Source organism: Canis lupus, chromosome 25 (assembly GCF_003254725.2).
Source record: "Canis lupus dingo isolate Sandy chromosome 25, ASM325472v2, whole genome shotgun sequence".
NCBI lineage: Eukaryota > Metazoa > Chordata > Mammalia > Carnivora > Canidae > Canis > Canis lupus.
The window spans coordinates 14,403,613-14,420,606 of record NC_064267.1 but is presented as its reverse complement, the minus strand read 5'-3'; the positions used below and the strand labels follow the sequence as shown (position 1 = coordinate 14,420,606).

General features: G+C 46.6%; 1 long non-coding RNA gene across 1 annotated transcript in view; it reads right to left on the bottom strand.

The window, feature by feature from the left end:
- The window catches only part of LOC118355841 (uncharacterized), a 67,034-nt gene that overhangs the window by 20,005 nt on the left and 30,035 nt on the right, over positions 1-16,994 (bottom strand). The gene's annotated exons all lie outside the window — the stretch shown is intronic.

Here is a 16,994-nt window from a genome sequence, read left to right as displayed (position 1 = left end):
ACTACGTGAATTAATGTATAGAAAGGGCTTAGAGCAGGGCTTGGCACTTGTAAACATATGCAAATATATAGTTATTTTGGGGATTTGCTCTCCATGGCTAAAAACTGGACACTTTCTCAGGAATCCTTATTCCTTTATAGATATTTATTAGACTCTCTCCCCTGGCTCACTACTTGGCTCCCCGTCTGTAAAGAATTTCTGATCCCCAGTCCCTATGGCCTCATTCCATGCGTCCCGAGCTCATCACCATCTCTTACCTCCAGAAACCACCCTTTCCTGGATGTCGCCCGCCACTTCTTAGTTAGGTTCATGTTAATTTATGATCATCATACCATCTGGGTGAATAGAGAGCTGTTCGCTCTTTCGTTCACCAAGCTAACGCATATTTAGTGAATGCTGGCCCTGGGTCGGGGTGGGAACAACATAGGCATGAATGAGGCCGGCAATCTCTGCACCCACGTGACTTATCATGTCTTTATTCCCATGCTGGGGGTCCAGGCAGGGTGGGAACAGAACCTCCACCCTATTGCTGGAACTATGTGGCAAACTGTGTACTCCACATTCTGGAGTATCCTATAGGGCTACTCTCTGAACAAGGAGGCAATAAAACTTTTGGAAGAGAGAATACTAGAGGCACGATGGCTCAGAGGGTAAGAGCAAGGGAGGAAGGGAGCTGGTAGAGGGTGCTCAGGCTCTTGGGTTATGCATAGGTTCCTGGGAAAGGGAGTCAGCTCCAGTAGCATCGGTGGTGTCAAGGTCAGCCCAATGACACCTTGGCTGTAGGAATGGGAAGGCAATTTTAGGCCCAATGGTATGAGTGTAGTTTGTATCACTTTCTCTCCCTGCTGTTGAAGGATAGATGTCCCAAGTTCTTTCAGCAAGAACTCAAGAAAGCTGAAAGCCAGTTAAATAAATTAGTGCAGGGGTGCCTGGGTTAGTGAAGCATCTGCCTTCAGCTCAGGTCATGATCCCGGGGTCCTGGGATCCAACCCAGCAAAGGGCTCCCTGTTCAGCAGGGGGTCTGCTTCTCTCTCTCTCCTTCTGCCCCCCCACCCCACCCATTCATGCTCTCTCTCTCTTTCTCTCTCTCTCTCTCTCAAATAAATAAATAAAACATAATAAAAATAGAATTAGTGCAACATGCAGGGTGCTGTCAGAAATGGGAAGAATTTCCAACCGGACACTGATGAGAACTGAAACTGCTGGGAAACAGCCATCCCAGCTCAGGAAGGGCAGCTACTGCCCTTCAGAGCTACTAGAGTCCTGTCAAAGGAGGAGTGCTCCCAAATCATACTGGCCTCAGCCTGACCAATCAGGAGAAACCACCAGGAGCAGAGTAGAAGGATAAAGCCACAAGCCAAGCCCAACGATTGACAGACTGTAAGAACATCTGGGGAAAATGTACCAAGTGTCTCAAATCCTGCCAGGGGACAGAAGGGCTTGGATTGGGGCTCCTACTATTTTACTGTAGGGCTCAGAACCCAGACACTTGTCACCATGGCCACCACGTCCTAACACACACACCCTACACCCACCACATCACCATAGGGCTGGGGTTACAGGTGCCGTCAGAGAACAAAGCACCATCAACTCTGTCTCCACATGGGAAGAGGAAGCCAGCACTCAGGGGGTGTAGGGAACACAAAACGGTGCTTTGGCTTCATGATAAAGTCTCACTAAATGATGAAAGTATCCCTTTTGGATGGTATATTATTATTATTATTATTATTATTATTATTATTTGTTGTTGTTGTTGTTGTTGTTGTTGTTAAGATTTTATTTATTCATGAGAGACACAGAGAGAGAGAGACAGAGGCAGAGACACAGAGGGAGAAGCAGGCTCCATGCAGGGAGCCCGACGTGGTACTCGATCCCAGGTCTCCAGGATCACGCCCTGGACTGAAGGCGGCGCTAAACCGCTGATCCACCCGGGCTGCCCGGTAAATTATTTCTAAGTAAAATTAACTTTGTTTTAATTATTTAGATTTTGTCATGATGGAGACTCTAGAAGGTTTGCTAGCCAAAATTCATGATCCAAGGGGTTCTCAAGAAAACCATCCTGGGAGAGGTGGTGCCTGTGAAGGCTGATGAAGGAGCGGGGGCATCGGGGCATCGGGGACCAAGAGGACTGCCTGGGGGCAGGGGGAAGGTTGGGAGGAAGGACTTAGAGGCTACAGGTGTAGGAGGTGGTTCCTGTGCTGCTGCTGTGTGGGGAGGTGGCTGCAGAGAACCACAAGTGATTAACAATGACCAGAGCAGAAGCCCGAGCAGCAGGGGGTGGCAACAAGTGTGGCTGAAGAGCTAGACAGATTCAGATGGCTTGCTTGGGGGTTTAGAACCCATCCTGAAGATCGTCAGCCACCCGGACACGGTCAGATTTGTGCTATTGATAAATCACCCCCTGGGGGAGAAGGGACCTCAGGGAAAGAAATGACCTAGGAAGCTGGGTATTATCTCTGAAATTTCGTGTTTATTGATCCGCACTGTGAAGAGTTTTCTTAATGTGTCCAGTCCATCTGGTACCTGGCAGGGAAAGGTAAACTGGTAAGGCTTTAACTGACATTCTCAGAATACTTTTTAAAAGAAACATTTAATGGGAGCCTGGGTGGCTCAGATGGTTAGCAATCAACTCTTGATATCCGCTCAGGTCTTGATCTCTGGGTCGTGAATTCAAGCCCCATGTTGGGCACCATGCTGGGTGTTGAGCTTACTCAAGGAAGGAAGGAAGGAAGAAAAGGAAAAAAAAAAAAAGAAACATTTAATAACTCCATGCATCAGTTTTGGAGTAAGCATTCATCATAGTAGATTTTCTTCTTCCAAGGCCGGTCTTGTTAAAACTCATATTAGGTCATTGTTTAGAAATATCATGTCTTGCTCTATTGAGAAATTATTGTTGTTCTTACCACTAAAATCCAGAGTCATAAAAGCACCAGAAAGGGGATGGTAGGAGGCTAACAAAATGTGTGTAGATTACAACTTTAGCCAGCAGGGCAATTATTTCCTTTCGTCTGTCCCACACTAAACCTTCTAAAGGAGTCTTTCCTTCTAAAGGAGGCCAGTAAGTAACAATGATCAACATGGGGAGGAAGACCTGCATGAGTTTGTCACAAACTAAAAAACTGAGGAAACAGAGGAATAGATGGTTAAACATCGTGTGACTAAAATACTTGAGAAGATGGGGTACCTGGGTGGCTCAGTCCGTTAAGCCATCGGTCCTTGGCTCAGGTCATGATCTCAGTGTCCTGGTATCAAGCCTTGCATGGGGCTTGCTACTCTGTGGAGAATCTGCTACTCCCTCTCCCTCATTCCCTCCTACCTGCTCATGCTCACTCTCTCTCTCTCTCACAAATAAATAAAATATTTTTTAAAAATAAAAAATAAATAAAATAACTGAAAAGACATGGCAGTCAAAAGAACACCTGAGAGAAAATTAATTTTTAACACTTTACATGATTGTATTTTTAAACTTTTTTTATAGTAAAAATGTTCAAGTACGCTAAAAAATAGAGTTGAAATTCCCTCCATGGGGGTACCTGGGTGGCTTAGTTGGGTAAAGTGTATGACTCCTGATTTCAGCTCAGGTCTTGATCTCAGGGTCATGAGTTCAAGCCGTGTGTTTTTAAGCCAAGAAAAGAAAGAAAGAAAGAAAGAAAGAAAGAAAGAAAGAAAGAAAGAAGGAAGGAAGGAAGGAAGGAAGGAAGGAAGGAAGGAAGGAAGGAAGGAAGGAAGGAAGAAAGAAAGAAAGAAAGAAAGAAAGAAAGAAAGAAAGAAAGAAAGAAAGAAAGAAAGAAAGAAATTTCCTCTATGAACCCATCACCCAGATTTAACAGCCATCATTTCACTACACTCATTCCATTAATTTTCATTTTGCTGTTTTTTTAAAAAGCAAATCCCAGTCTTCATGCCACTTCACCCCTGAATCATACAATATCCTCTCAAGAAGGGCCCATTTTCCTACATAAACATAATGCCATTATCATATTGAACAAAAATAGTATTCCTTAGTTAAGTAAGCTCTTGAGTTCAATGATTGATTTGCTGTAATCTCCAAGTTTACAAATAGGTCGTGTTCCAGAAATTTGGTTATAAGCCAGTTTAGATTTCAGGAAACATTTCCCACAAAAGCAACTTTAACTCAAATGTCACCTGAAATGGAACAATAAAAAAACAAACAAACAATTTTCCAGCTAAAAATGGTAGCAAGTAATGCTTACCGCACAAAAATGTTTTATTTCTATGGAATAACCTGGACTAAACTTCTTTGTATACATTGTTTTTGTCCATCTTTAAAATTATTTCTCTTCTAACTGAAATTGGACAATTAGGATCATCCTAAGAATCTTGCTTCATGCTGCCATACTTCTTTGCGGAAGGTGTTATAGACAAGCATTTCTCACATCTTAATGTGCATTGGAATTGCCTGGGCATCTGTTAAAATGCAAATGCTCCTTCAGTACATCAGGGGAGGGGCTTGAAGGTACCATCTACATTGTCTGCTTATGGGCTGTCCATGGATCACCTGCTACCCCCACCCCCATATTCATACGTTGAAGTCCTAAACCCCAGTACCTCAGAACATGACCTTATTTGGAAAGAGGGTTGATACAGATACAATTAGTTTAGATGAGGTCATCAGGGTGGGCCTTAATCTACTATGACTGATGTCCTTATAAAATGGGGAATCTGGACATAGATGTGGACACCCGGAAAATGCCATGTGAAGTCTGCAGTCATGCTACTGGAAGCCCGGAGAGGACCCTGGAACAGAACCTCCCCTAGAACCTTCAGAGGGAGCATGGCCCTACAGACACCTCGATCTCAGACTTGCAGCCTCTAGAATTGTGTGAGATGCTCAATGTCTGTTGCCTAAGCCTTCGGTTTGTGGTACTTGTTTCCAGCAGCCCTAAGCAAACGAATACACCCCCCTCAGCACAGCCAGGGTTCGGAGGGATCCGACATTGAACACATTCCAGCACTGTACTCAGGGTTAGAATGATGGCTAAAAACTTAGCCCCTGCGGTCAGGCCCGTGTTCCATCACCTGTCCTGACTCAGGCCAAGCTTTGATTTCGTCCTCTGTGAAAGGGCCATGGTAACATGCAGGCCTGTCTTGTCAGGGTTTTTCAAGAATTAAATAAAAAACACATGTGATGGGCAGCCCGGGTGGCTCGGCGGTTTAGCGCAGCCTTCAGTCCAGGGCGTGATCCTGGAGACAGGGGATCGAGTCCCACGTCGGGCTCCCTGCATGGAGCCTGCTTCTCCCTCTGCCTGTGTCTCTGCCTCTCTTTGTGTCTCATGAATAAATAAATAAAATCTTAAAAAAAAAAAAAAAAACCACATGTGATGTTCCGAACTCTGCTGACTTTCAAGAAAGTATTTTCTAGGGCAAAAAAAAAGGGGAAAAAAACTCAGAAAAACTTGTAGGGAACCAGGGAGCAAGTGGGTAATAAGGAGTGGAAGAAGTAGGTGTGAACCACTCTTTCAAAGCTTTTGTTATTGTTGCTGTTTTTAAGATTTTATTTATTTATTCATGAGAGACACAGAGAGACAGGCAAAGACATAAGCAGAGAGAGAAGCAGGGTCCCCAAGGGGAGATCGATGTGGGACTCAATCCCAGGACTCAGGGATCACGACCTGAGCCAAAGGCAGATGCTTAAGCACTGTGCCATCCAGATGCCCCATTGTTGTTTTTTATTGTTAAAAGGAAAGTTAAAAAGAAATGGGACTTTGAAGAACACACAAGGTCAAGAAAAAGTGTTTTGTTTTGTTTTTTAAGATTTTATTTATTTATTCATGAGAGACACAGAGAGAGAGAGAGGCAGAGACATAGGCAGAGGAAGAAGCAGGTTCCACTCAGGGAGCCCGATGTGGGACTCAATCCCGGGTCTCCAGGATCATGCCCTGGGCTGAAGGTGGCACTAAACCGCTGGGCTACCAGGGCTGCCCAAGAAAAAGGTATTTTTTAGGATGATCTTGGTTGTAGATATCTCATCCTCATTCTCAGAATGGGTGGAACTGGACTATGTCCTCAGGTGCTGGGGAAGGCACAGGGTGAAGTGTGGCCCTGCCTCTTCCGGGTGCTCCAGAGCCTGGAGCCGAGATGCCAAGAGGCAAGTGGAGTCACAGACCAGACAATGGTCATCTGAGGGGGTCAGGCAGAGAGGCACGGGTCAGGTAGAAGGAATGAGATGCTCTGCAAACCAAGGAACTCAAATAGAAGTGAGAGCCCCACTCAAGGAGCAGGCAGTGGGACCTGGAGAAATTCTGTGAGGGGGGAACATGGGATCGGAGCAGCATGCATGGGGAGGGCATACTAAATGCACCGAGTGCTGCTCAGAAAAGCCAAGCTCACACCCCCTTTCAGTCTGTGTTTCAGGTCAAAGTTCCTCAAGCTTTGGCGACATCTCCCAGGTGACCCTGTGCCATCCTCCCACCCTGGTTCTGGGGCAGATATGTGGGCTTTGCCCAATGGGGCACTAACACATGGGACACAGCGCAGGTTTGGACTTGCTCACCTCTCCCCTCGCCCAAAATCCTAAGGACATGTCCAGGCTAACCTGCTGGAGAAGAGACCTTTGGCTCAGTTGGACCATCCGTCTGGGCGCCCGCGAGGTGAGGGAGCCTGGGCCAGCCCAGGTAAACCCCCAGCCTGCAGACCCATGCCCTAACTGAATGCTGAGAGCCACTAGGCTTTGCAGTAGCTCATCACATGGTAGAGATGTGGGAACAGATGACTGACCTGGCAGCTATGGCAAGGACTCCTCTTGGAGACCAGAGCCTCCTACCACACACCTGGGTTGTGGGGCTGGTAACGAGAGATAGGTGAGCCACAGACGCCAGGGGCAGAGAGAGGAAGGAACCACGGGAGCCACTAAAATTGGAAAGCCATGACCATGATCACCTTGGCCAATTTCAGGGGTCCTAACCTGACATCCCAAAGGGCAGCCTGTCAGAATTTCCTATAAGGGGGTCTCTCTCACCCTTAGATCCAGGAGGTATAATCCTTGTACTCATCCTAGTTACCTAGATGATACCCCAAAGGTACTTCCAGGTGGCCTGTGGCTCCTCCAGATACTGACCAGCAGGGAGCATCTGAGAGGAGACCATGAGAGTTTCGTCCACAAGCTGGCCTGCCCTCCCCTCACCCCATGATACACCATTTGGAATGTTTTGGGGAGGTTGGTAGGGTCCAGAGCCGGCAGCCAAGAAAGACTTCTTGAAACGACCTCAGTGCAAAATTGTGGTTTTATTAATGCACAGGGGCAGGACCCATGGGCAGGAAGAGCTGCTGCCCCGGGATTGGGAGGGGCGACTGATTATACACTTTGTGGTTGGATCGAAGAAAATGTAAGAAACTTTCAAAAGGGCTTTCATATGCTAATGGTGGAGGCCTGGCTATTGTCAAACCAAGGTTGTTTTTCTCTCCAGTAAGGCATTAACATTAAGATAGCTGGGAGCTTCCTGGAGGAACAGGACACTGCCGGCCTCAAGTACTTGGCGGGCTGCAGGTTATAAGGACAATTCCCTTCATCTACATTTCCTTCTGCCATTGTTTCCCATGTCACCCAGGGTCTAAATGTATTTTGGTCTGAAAGCAGAGAAAAGTGCCCAGCTCTGGAATGGTCCACAGACCCGGTGCCCATGATGGAGGGTCTGGCTGAGATGCAGAGGAGGCAGCAAGATTCCCGGGCAGATCTTGCATCATTGGCCAGTTATACCCTGGGCTTCTCGGCAATGGCTTGCCAGCGACCAGGTCCCTCACCTTCCTGCTGGGCCCCTGGTCACAGGCAGCGACCACAGGCAGTCGCTGCAGGACACCCAAGACCTCTATCCTCAGTGAGTCCCGCACTAAGTTCTATTTCAGATACAGTGGTGGGCAAGACTAGGTCCTGTCCCCGAGTCTCACAGTCTAGAAGGCAGGAGGAGGTGGACAGGGAAGCCACCACTACAAGTGTATAAAGAAGGTCAAAGATGCCTGGGGATGTCACCCGCTCTGAGAATTCTGGGTTTGTTAGTGCAGAAAAACTACAGGGCTTCATAAGCTCTGGCCAGTTCCTTCTTTGTGCCCATCCTGGGCCCTTCCCAGACCTGCTTGTGCAGGGAGGGCCAGCCCTGAGCCCCGGGCCGGGGCCTGCAGTCGGCATCACTGGCTGCCTCTTGCCACCCTGACCGGGCAGGCTTGGATGGACAGGTGTTGGCCAGAGGAGGAGGCCACTGTCTCAGTGTGTTCTCTGCCAGGCAGGATATTAGAGACAGGAGCTCTGCTCCCCCAGTAAAGTTACAGGCCAGTGTTTTCAGCCACACCTGAAGAAGAAAGCAAGGCAGGATCAGTCTGTTTTGGACAAGTCTAAGGGTCCTGGTGCCACTGGGTGTGCCAGCAGAGTCCGCCGGCTGTAGGACAGCCCCAGGCCTCACGGACACCGCCCAGCCCGCAGAGGGAGCAGTGGTAGGATTCCAGGACTCTTCTGTGGCTCCGGGATTTGTCCTCGGCAGCAGCCCCACTCTCAGGCCCCCGCAGCCGGGTCATGGTGCCCAGGGGAGGGGCAGCAAGGCCAAGTTCCAGCCCAGGACTGTCTCGGGGCCCAGACCAACTGTGGAATGTGACGACTGAGCAGGAGAGCCACGCTGGCATTGCCTCGGGAACGGGGAGAGGAAAGAGCCCCAGGACCGGGTGTTGCACCCACTTCTCCCTCGGGGGCAGGTGAGACCTCTGAGCGCTGACTGAAGCCGGGAGCAGACACCCCAGTGTGGGCCCAGCCTAGGCTGGAGCTGGCGGACCCAGGGCCAAGCACGGCCGCGCCGGGAGGGGGCCCCGCTCATGGATCAGGTCCAGGGAAGAAGGGAACCTCGAGGTCTCCCAGGGGTCAGCCTGCTGGGGCGTCCAGACACATCACAGCAGGACGGAAACGGGAAAAGACTAAGAGTTCAAGGTGGAGATGCCCTCCCAGGCTCAGGGAGGGAGTTTGCATAGGGAAAGCCAGTGTGCTGTCCCTCGAGAACCGGGCAGGGGCAGGCCAAAGCATCCGGACACGTGGCACGGGACACACTCGGCAGGCCACGGGTAGGGAGCCACGGGTAGGGAACCAAGGCAGGAAATAATGGAAGGAGGCGATGGATGGGAATAGATATTCGTGGAAGGAAGATCAAAGGACATGGGAAGTGGCACCGGCAGTAGAAGAGGGGAGCAGGGACGGTGGGAGAGAAGGTGGCCCTGCTGGACCGCGAGGGCCCAGAGAAGAAGAGGAAAAGACCAGCAGGCCGGCTCTGGCCCCCGAGTTGGCATGTCTGTGACGCGCAGACCTGTATTCGGCAGCTCCTGACGGAGCCGAAGCAGAGTCTGGACGGCGGGCTGCAAGCCGGCTCACACCTGCGCGGTGACACCCCCCGCCCCCCACAACCCGCAGGCCTCTGGCAGGGCCTGGCCATTCAGGGACCTGCAGCAAAGTGCTCCTTGGGTTCACTTCCCAGTGCTCCCATGTGTTCCCAGAGGCCACATGACCCTGCATCCTGCTTTATGAGTAGCCTCCAGCCCCTGGTCCCGTCACTGTATCCTTGCCACCTCTCCTCCCGCTCAGCCACATGGGCTCCTGGGCCTTTAAGTCACCCTATCAGCTGGAGGCACGAAGTGTTTTTCTTAGTAGAGGCTGCAGAAAAAGAAAACTAAGAGCTCTCTGGGATGTGTGAGGAAAGGGAAGGGAGCATTGAGGGAAGGGGTAGGGAGGGAGCACTCAGGGAAGGGGTGAGAAGGGAGCAATCTGAGGAGTGGGGAGGGAGCACTCTGGAAAGAGGTGAGGAGGGAGCACTCAGGGAAGGGGTAGGAAGGGAGCACTCATGGAAAGAAAGGGGAGGGAGCACCCATGGAAATAGAGGGGAGGGAGCACCCAGGGAAGGAGAGGAAGAGAGAGCATGGGAAAGGAGTAGGAAGAATGTGGGGCCACATTTTCTCTCATTCAGCAGACTAGGAAACTAAAAAGGAAATAAGTCTGGAATACTGGTCTCTCCTTGAACCTACTCATCTTAACCTTGCTTTAAGAGAGTCAGGAGACACACAGTCTACACCTGAGCTCCCCCGAGTGTGACCCCACCTCTAATCGCCCACCCTACTTTGCAGCCCAGGCCCACACAGCAGCCTTTTAGCTGCAGCTACCACAGTTTTCCTGCAGAACTTCCCAGTTATGCTTCACGGCTTAAAGTAGAAGTAAAATGTGCACTTTCTGGGGTGGCACGTGCACACAGACCCTGATGAGAATAAATGCTGTTTATTATGATTTACTATGTATCAAGCACATATAAAATTTCATTTAATCCTCACAGCGACACCTGAGGCAAATAGTACTATTACCCCTAAATTTAAAGTGGAGAAAAGCCTGAGCCTTAGTAACTTCCCCAGATTGCACAGCTTGTCATCGGAGGAGCAGGATTTTGGGTTCCAGGGCCCCACTCCTAACCCCAGCTGTGATGCCACACACAGAGGAGGCTCCCTCCCAAAGAGCTCTGGTCCCAACTGCCCCCTAGGAAGACATGAGGAGGTTGTCCAGCCGGTCCGTCCCTTTTCCCAGAGGCCACTCAACAAAATTCGTCCGGACTCTACACAGGTGCTGTGCCTATTGTTTTAGGGGACCCCTACGGGACCTGATGCTCTCTAGCTGGGCAAGAGGTCACCAGAATGACTACAGTAACTACAGGTAGAAAGTGATTCTCTTAAGAAGCACAAGTGGGGGCCAAGGCAGGACAGGTGCTTTGAGCTGAGGGGAGCCGCAGGGAGGGCTCTGTGAAGGAGCAGGCATTTCAACTGGATCTGCAAGGAAAGGCCGGCTGTGGGCGAGTAAGATCACCAAGGATGGGGCAGTGGGCACGAGGAGAGGCTGGTCCAAAACGATGAAACAGTGGGAGCTGCAGGGACCTTGTGCATTGTCCTTCTGAGCCGCAGCTTTATGTTTATCACACAGCAAGAGCATCCCTTTCCCTGCCCCCGCGGACCTGGCTCCCTCTGCACTTGAACAAAACCCACAGCACTCACTGGGAGCTGACAGGCACGATGGGTAAGTGGGAGGGGCTTGGGTCATGTTTCTGGGTGTTCTCCTGCCACCACCTGCCACCAGCCTCCCCCCCCCCCCCCCCGCCCCCGCGCCCCCCTGCCTGAGGTGCTGGCCTCCCTGAGACTCAGTCCCACAGCCGTGACCTGGGCTGGTCACTGTGTACCTGCCATGGCATTATCGTGAGGATTAACACTGGCCCGTGTCAAGTGCTCACATCAGCACTGCACACAGTGAGTGCCCAACAGCACAGCTCCCCTTTGCACTAGCAGTAAGAGTAGCAGTAGTTACTACAGAGGCCTGCTCGCGGGCCCCACCAGCTCTTCTGCTGTACCCCAACTCTCCCTTCATTGGCTGCCCTCCATGCTGGCCTTCTTTCCATTTCTTCATAGATCACAGTACATGAAGTGAGAACACACTGGAAAAAATTTTGCCATGTGTTTGTCTGAAACTGTTGCTTACTAATACCAGTTACAGATTTTTTTTAAGGTTTTATTTATTTATTCATGAGAGACACAGAGAAAGAGGCAGAGACATAAGCAGAGGAAGAAGCAGGCTCCCTGCTGGGAGCCCGATGAGCTACTCGATCCCAGGACCCTGGGTTGAGCCAAAGGCAGATGCTCAACCACTGAGCCACCTGGGTGCCCCCAGATTTTTTTTTTTTTCTATCACATTCTCAATGCCTAGAAGACTGTTTTGTGCAATGCTCAAGGACACTAGGCAAGCCCTATATATTCACCTGCTAATGAATTGGTGGGTCTCCTAGACTCAGGGTGTCAGCCCATAGATACACTCAGAATAAGAAAATTTTTATAGAAATTAATAACTCCTAATGGATGCTAACATATAAACTTACCCTCATATCCTCTCAGATATGTTTTTACTCTGTCCATTATTCACCTCTCACTTAACAGAATTATGGATGGTTACTCACAAAATTGCTATATTTTCTCTGTGGCTCACAGTGAAAACCGAAGGAATGTAGAAGGCACCTATGGGTGCTTCCAGCTCAAGTGGTCTGAACGTCTTCTATCCAGAAATGTGAGTACAAGCGTGGCAATTGTGTAGCAGAACAGGTGATAATTATGCAAGAAATGGTGGACTGTATCTTAGAAGGTCAATTCTAAAGGTCAAGGGAGTGGAAGTCTTTATTAAGGAGAGAAAAAAATGTCAGTTATGTTGCTGTGTATGTAGAAAGGAATCTACTCCTCTATTGACAAAAATGCCGAGGCTGCTGCTTGTGCCTCAGAGGCAACGTTTAGGTTTGTTGACAAATCTGAAAGAATGTGCATTCCTTGGAAAATGCCCTTTTAAATTTTGCGTGTCCTCAGACCCTTCAATGTGACATTTATCAGCTGTTCTTCCTCAGAGTGATTCTTTGGAAGACAGTTTCATGAACTACAATCTTCTCCATCTTACCCTCATCCCCACACCAAGAGTGGTCAAAATACATGAATTCATTCTTTCACCAGATAAGAAAGCTATCCAGTTGCACTTTTTCAGCCTTGATTCCATATTTCCCAAGCACCCGTAAAAATACTGTTTTTTTGATACCTGCAGATACAGTTGACCCTTGATCAATGTGGGTTTGAGGTGCAGGGGTCTGTTTATATACAAATTTTTTCAATAGATTGGAAAATTTTTTGGAGATTTGTGACCCTTTGAACTCACCCACAAACTGTTTAGCCTAGAAATAAAAAGTTAAAAAGTCAGATATGTTATGAATACATAAAATATATGTAGATAGTAGTCTATCATTTACTACCATTATAATATATATGAATCTATTCTAAAAAGTTAAAATTTATCAAAACTTACACACCCAAAGACCATACGTGGCACCACTTCCAGTTAAGAAAAATAAAAACATGGGATGCCTGGGTGGCTCAGCGGTTGGGCATCTGCCTTCAGCTAGGGGCATGATCCCAGGATCTGGGATCGAGTCCCACATCAGGCTCCCAGCAAAGAGCCTGCTCCTCTGCCTGTGTCTCTGCCTCTCTCTCTCTGTGTCTCTCATGAATAAATAAATAAAATCTTAAAAAAAAAAAAAGGTAGCTGCTTAAAATGCCTATAATGCTAATCATCTTCTGGTGAGTAGTTCATCTCTTCAGTAAATTGTATATCACAGTAAAATGTGTGACTACAATTAGCAGTTAACTACTACTAGTTAAGTTTTGGGGGAGTCAAAATTTATACATACACAGATTTTAGACTGTGTGTGGGGTTGGTACCCGTAACCCCAACATTGTTCAAGGGTCAACTGTACTCTATCTTTCATACTTAAATCTGAACTCTTGCCTCTGGACCTCCCCTGCTAAGCCCTGAGCTAGCACCCTATTTGTGAGCTAATTCCATGGTCTGAGAGACTAGGCAATTGTCCATTTCACCTAAATTGGTCCTTGATTCTTGTTTGCTACTAAACATGCATATCTTTTAGAACATGGTTTCATATATCCATCTAAATTTACTCAACTTTATCAGAATATGAGAAATGAAAACAATATGAAAATGTGAGCACTGTATGCAGGTTGTCAAAGAACAGAATTTCTTTTTTTTTCTTAAGACTTTATTTATATTTATTTATTTGACAGAGAAAGAGAGAGGAGATTGCACATGACAAGCAGTGGGGAGAGGCAGAGGCAGAGGCAGAAGGGAGAAAGAAGCAGACTCCACATGGAGCAGGGAGCCCGATACAGGGCTTGATTCCAGGACCCCAGGATCATGACCTGAGCTGAAGGCAGCTACTTAACCAACTGTGCCACCCCAGCACCCCAAAGAACAGAATTTCTTTACAATTAAATGTTATGTCATCTAGCACTTAACTCCTCCCCTAGAGAGCAGAAAAAGCAGGGTTATTATAAAATAAGGACTTTCCAGGTATTATTTACTTAAGGAAATTTTAGAGTTTTTTAAATTGAAAGCAAGTTGGCAAAGATAATTTATATTTAGTAAAAGGTAGAAATATAAAAGGGAATGTAACGCATTTTCAAATGCCTATCAATTACTTCCTCTGATTTATTCTCACCTAGAGTAGATAATTAATAATAATAATAATAATAATAATAATAAAGAAGCAAAGTAGGAGCTAAGTTCTCCCTGGGAAGCTGATGGTGGGAAGAGGTTTATTATTTTATTATCTGAGTGCCCCTTTTCATCCTACTGTTGGCTTAAGCTCACTGTAGAGTCCCTGGTAACTGACATTGGATAATGTGAATGAACATCATTTGGGATGATAAATAGTATGGAAAGTAAATTTTCAGCCCTTGTAACAGAATAATCTTGGAACTTAATTAATTGGTACAGTGTTTTGATCCTTCCAGAGTCTTCCCAGTAGTAGGGAAGACTCTATGATGTCTTCTATGATGCCTCTACCAGTTCTAGGAAAACACCTGAAGGAACAGAGTCATGATGGAGGAAGTCTCTTCTTCACCGACTGTTCAGTCTTCTCCCCTAAGGGGAGCACCACACTCCTGGATGGCCAGTGAGTCAAGAAAGCAAAAACCTGGAGAACTACATAGCCTGAAAATAAATGATCTGTAGCACAGGCTTCCATATTTCATGAATCACAAATATATAAATGTCAATCCAACCTAAATTATATCAATTTGATAAGGAAGAAATAAGCAATTGACACATTAAAAACTTTGAACGTTGATATAAATGATATGCATTCAAAATGCACACATAGCCTGTCAGTATAAGGAGTCACTATTTTACTCCTAACTATGTAGTTGACAGCAAAGCAATATTTCGTGGTTTTATTTCATTTGTATAATAACTTCCTTCTTTTTGTAATTTACAAATATTGTTCATGATACTTGGAGATTTTATTTTTTAAAGATTTATTTATTTATTTATTTATTTATTTATTTATTTATTTATTTATTTATTTATGAGAGAGAGAGAGAGAGGGGCAGAGACACAGGCAGAGGGAGAAGCAGGCTCCATGCCGAGAGCCCGACGTGGGACTCGATCCCAGGACTCCAGGATCGTGCCCTGGGCCAAAGGCAGGCGCTAAACCGCTGAGCCACCCAGGGATCCCCGATACTTGGAGATTTTAAAAAGCAATCCTTTACCAGGGCACCTGGTTGGCTCAGTCAATAGAGCATGTGATTCTTGATCTCAGGGTTATGAGTTCAAGTCCCATGTTAGGCAACAGAGCCTAGGAAAGAAAAGAAAGGAAAGAGGGCAGCCCCGGTGGCACAGCGGTTTAGTGCTGCCTGCAGCCCAGGGCCTGATCCTAGAGACCTGGGATCGAGTCCCACATCGGGCTCCCTGCATGGAGCCTGCTTCTCCCTCTGCCTCTCGCTTGCTCTGTATCTCTCATGAGTAAATAAAATAAAATCTTTAAAAAGAAGAAAGAAAAACAAAGAAAAAAGCAGTAATCCTTTACCAAAGGCAGAGAGGCTCTGCCTTGGAGAGGATATAGCATGCCTGGAAAGAACCCATGTCCCTGAACAGCCTTTAGAGGTAGACCAGAACTCCTGACTGCTCACCAGGACATACGAAAGGAGAGAAGAGTAAATTTTTATATTTAAAAAACAATAGTAACATAGATTGTTCATATATGTAGTAAATATACAAAACGATTTATGAGGTGGCCAGAGAAGAAAATGGAACTGGCAGGAGCTTCAACTATATTGGTTCTTTTTATGGGTACTGTGTACACAGATGTGTACTGTGTTTTTATTCATATATTTTAAAATGTTTCTAACATTGTATTATACATATAAATTAAATTAAATATAGAAAAAAAATAAATATAGAACAAAAAGTAAGCTATATTTTAAGATATCATTAACATAGTGAATAATGGCTGATGAATAATGTAAAAGAAATTGTTCTGCAAATATTTTGCATTTGCAAAAGAACCACAGACTTTCTCCTTTCATATTATTAATAATTTATTTTTTGCTTTAATTCAAGGTTTTTTGAAATGCATCATATGCAGTTCAGTCTGTGTTAGGGTACTACCAATACAGTATATAAAGAGCTGATTACATAATGAAAATGCTAATCTTAACTCTATTATTGTTTTAATTTTAGGTTTTCTCAAAAGCTACTTGTTATCATCAAGTCCCTTCATGCCTCCCAAGAGGACATTACTCCATGTTTAGCACAGCAGCCTATTAATTCATGTTCGTCACACAGATACACACAACACCGTCTTTTCTTTGTGTGTTCCATTCATTACTTAAGCTGTCAATCTTTTTTAAAGTCTAATTTACCAAACCTCCTCTTGTAAACTTGCTGTTATCTCAAGGCCCAGCAATGCAATTGTCACTAGTGTCTGAGAAGCAATGCTTACTTAGCTTGAGATGTCTGTTACTGAGACATGAAAATGAAGTAATTCAACCCTTTCCCGGAGTTATTTGATACAGGTACGCCCCCTCCTTCTCTATATATGTACACACACACACACACACACACACACACACTGCATTTATAGACCAATGTGGGGAGACAGGGGGAGAGTGCTATAAACAGAATGATGTAGAACCAGACAAAAAGGATTCTGAATTACTGCAAATGCTGTTCTTCGTAAGACTTCGTGATCGCCTCAGGGAGCCAGGGAGCCAGCCACACACCCAGGCCTGAGTTCACAGGGACAATCAACAGAAGAAACGACAGAGATATTCTCTGGTCACCCCATATGCAAAAAAAGAAAAATACTTAGCTGCACCACTTCTGGGAACATCAGAAGCAAAGGTTCTGACAGGGACCCAGTTCCTAAAGGGGACAGCAGGTGACGTTAAGGTTGTACCAATCCTGTATATTATGACTTATGAGGACAGGGAAGCGGGGGTTCCTAAGGACACAGCTGAAGAATGAGGGAAGCAGAGCAGCATCAGGCAGGAATCTCCGTCAGAGAATACAGCTGTGCCCCACCTACGGGATGGGTTCTAGGGATGCTGAGATTCTGAATCCATCCCTAGATGAGCCAGACTAGACTTGGGGC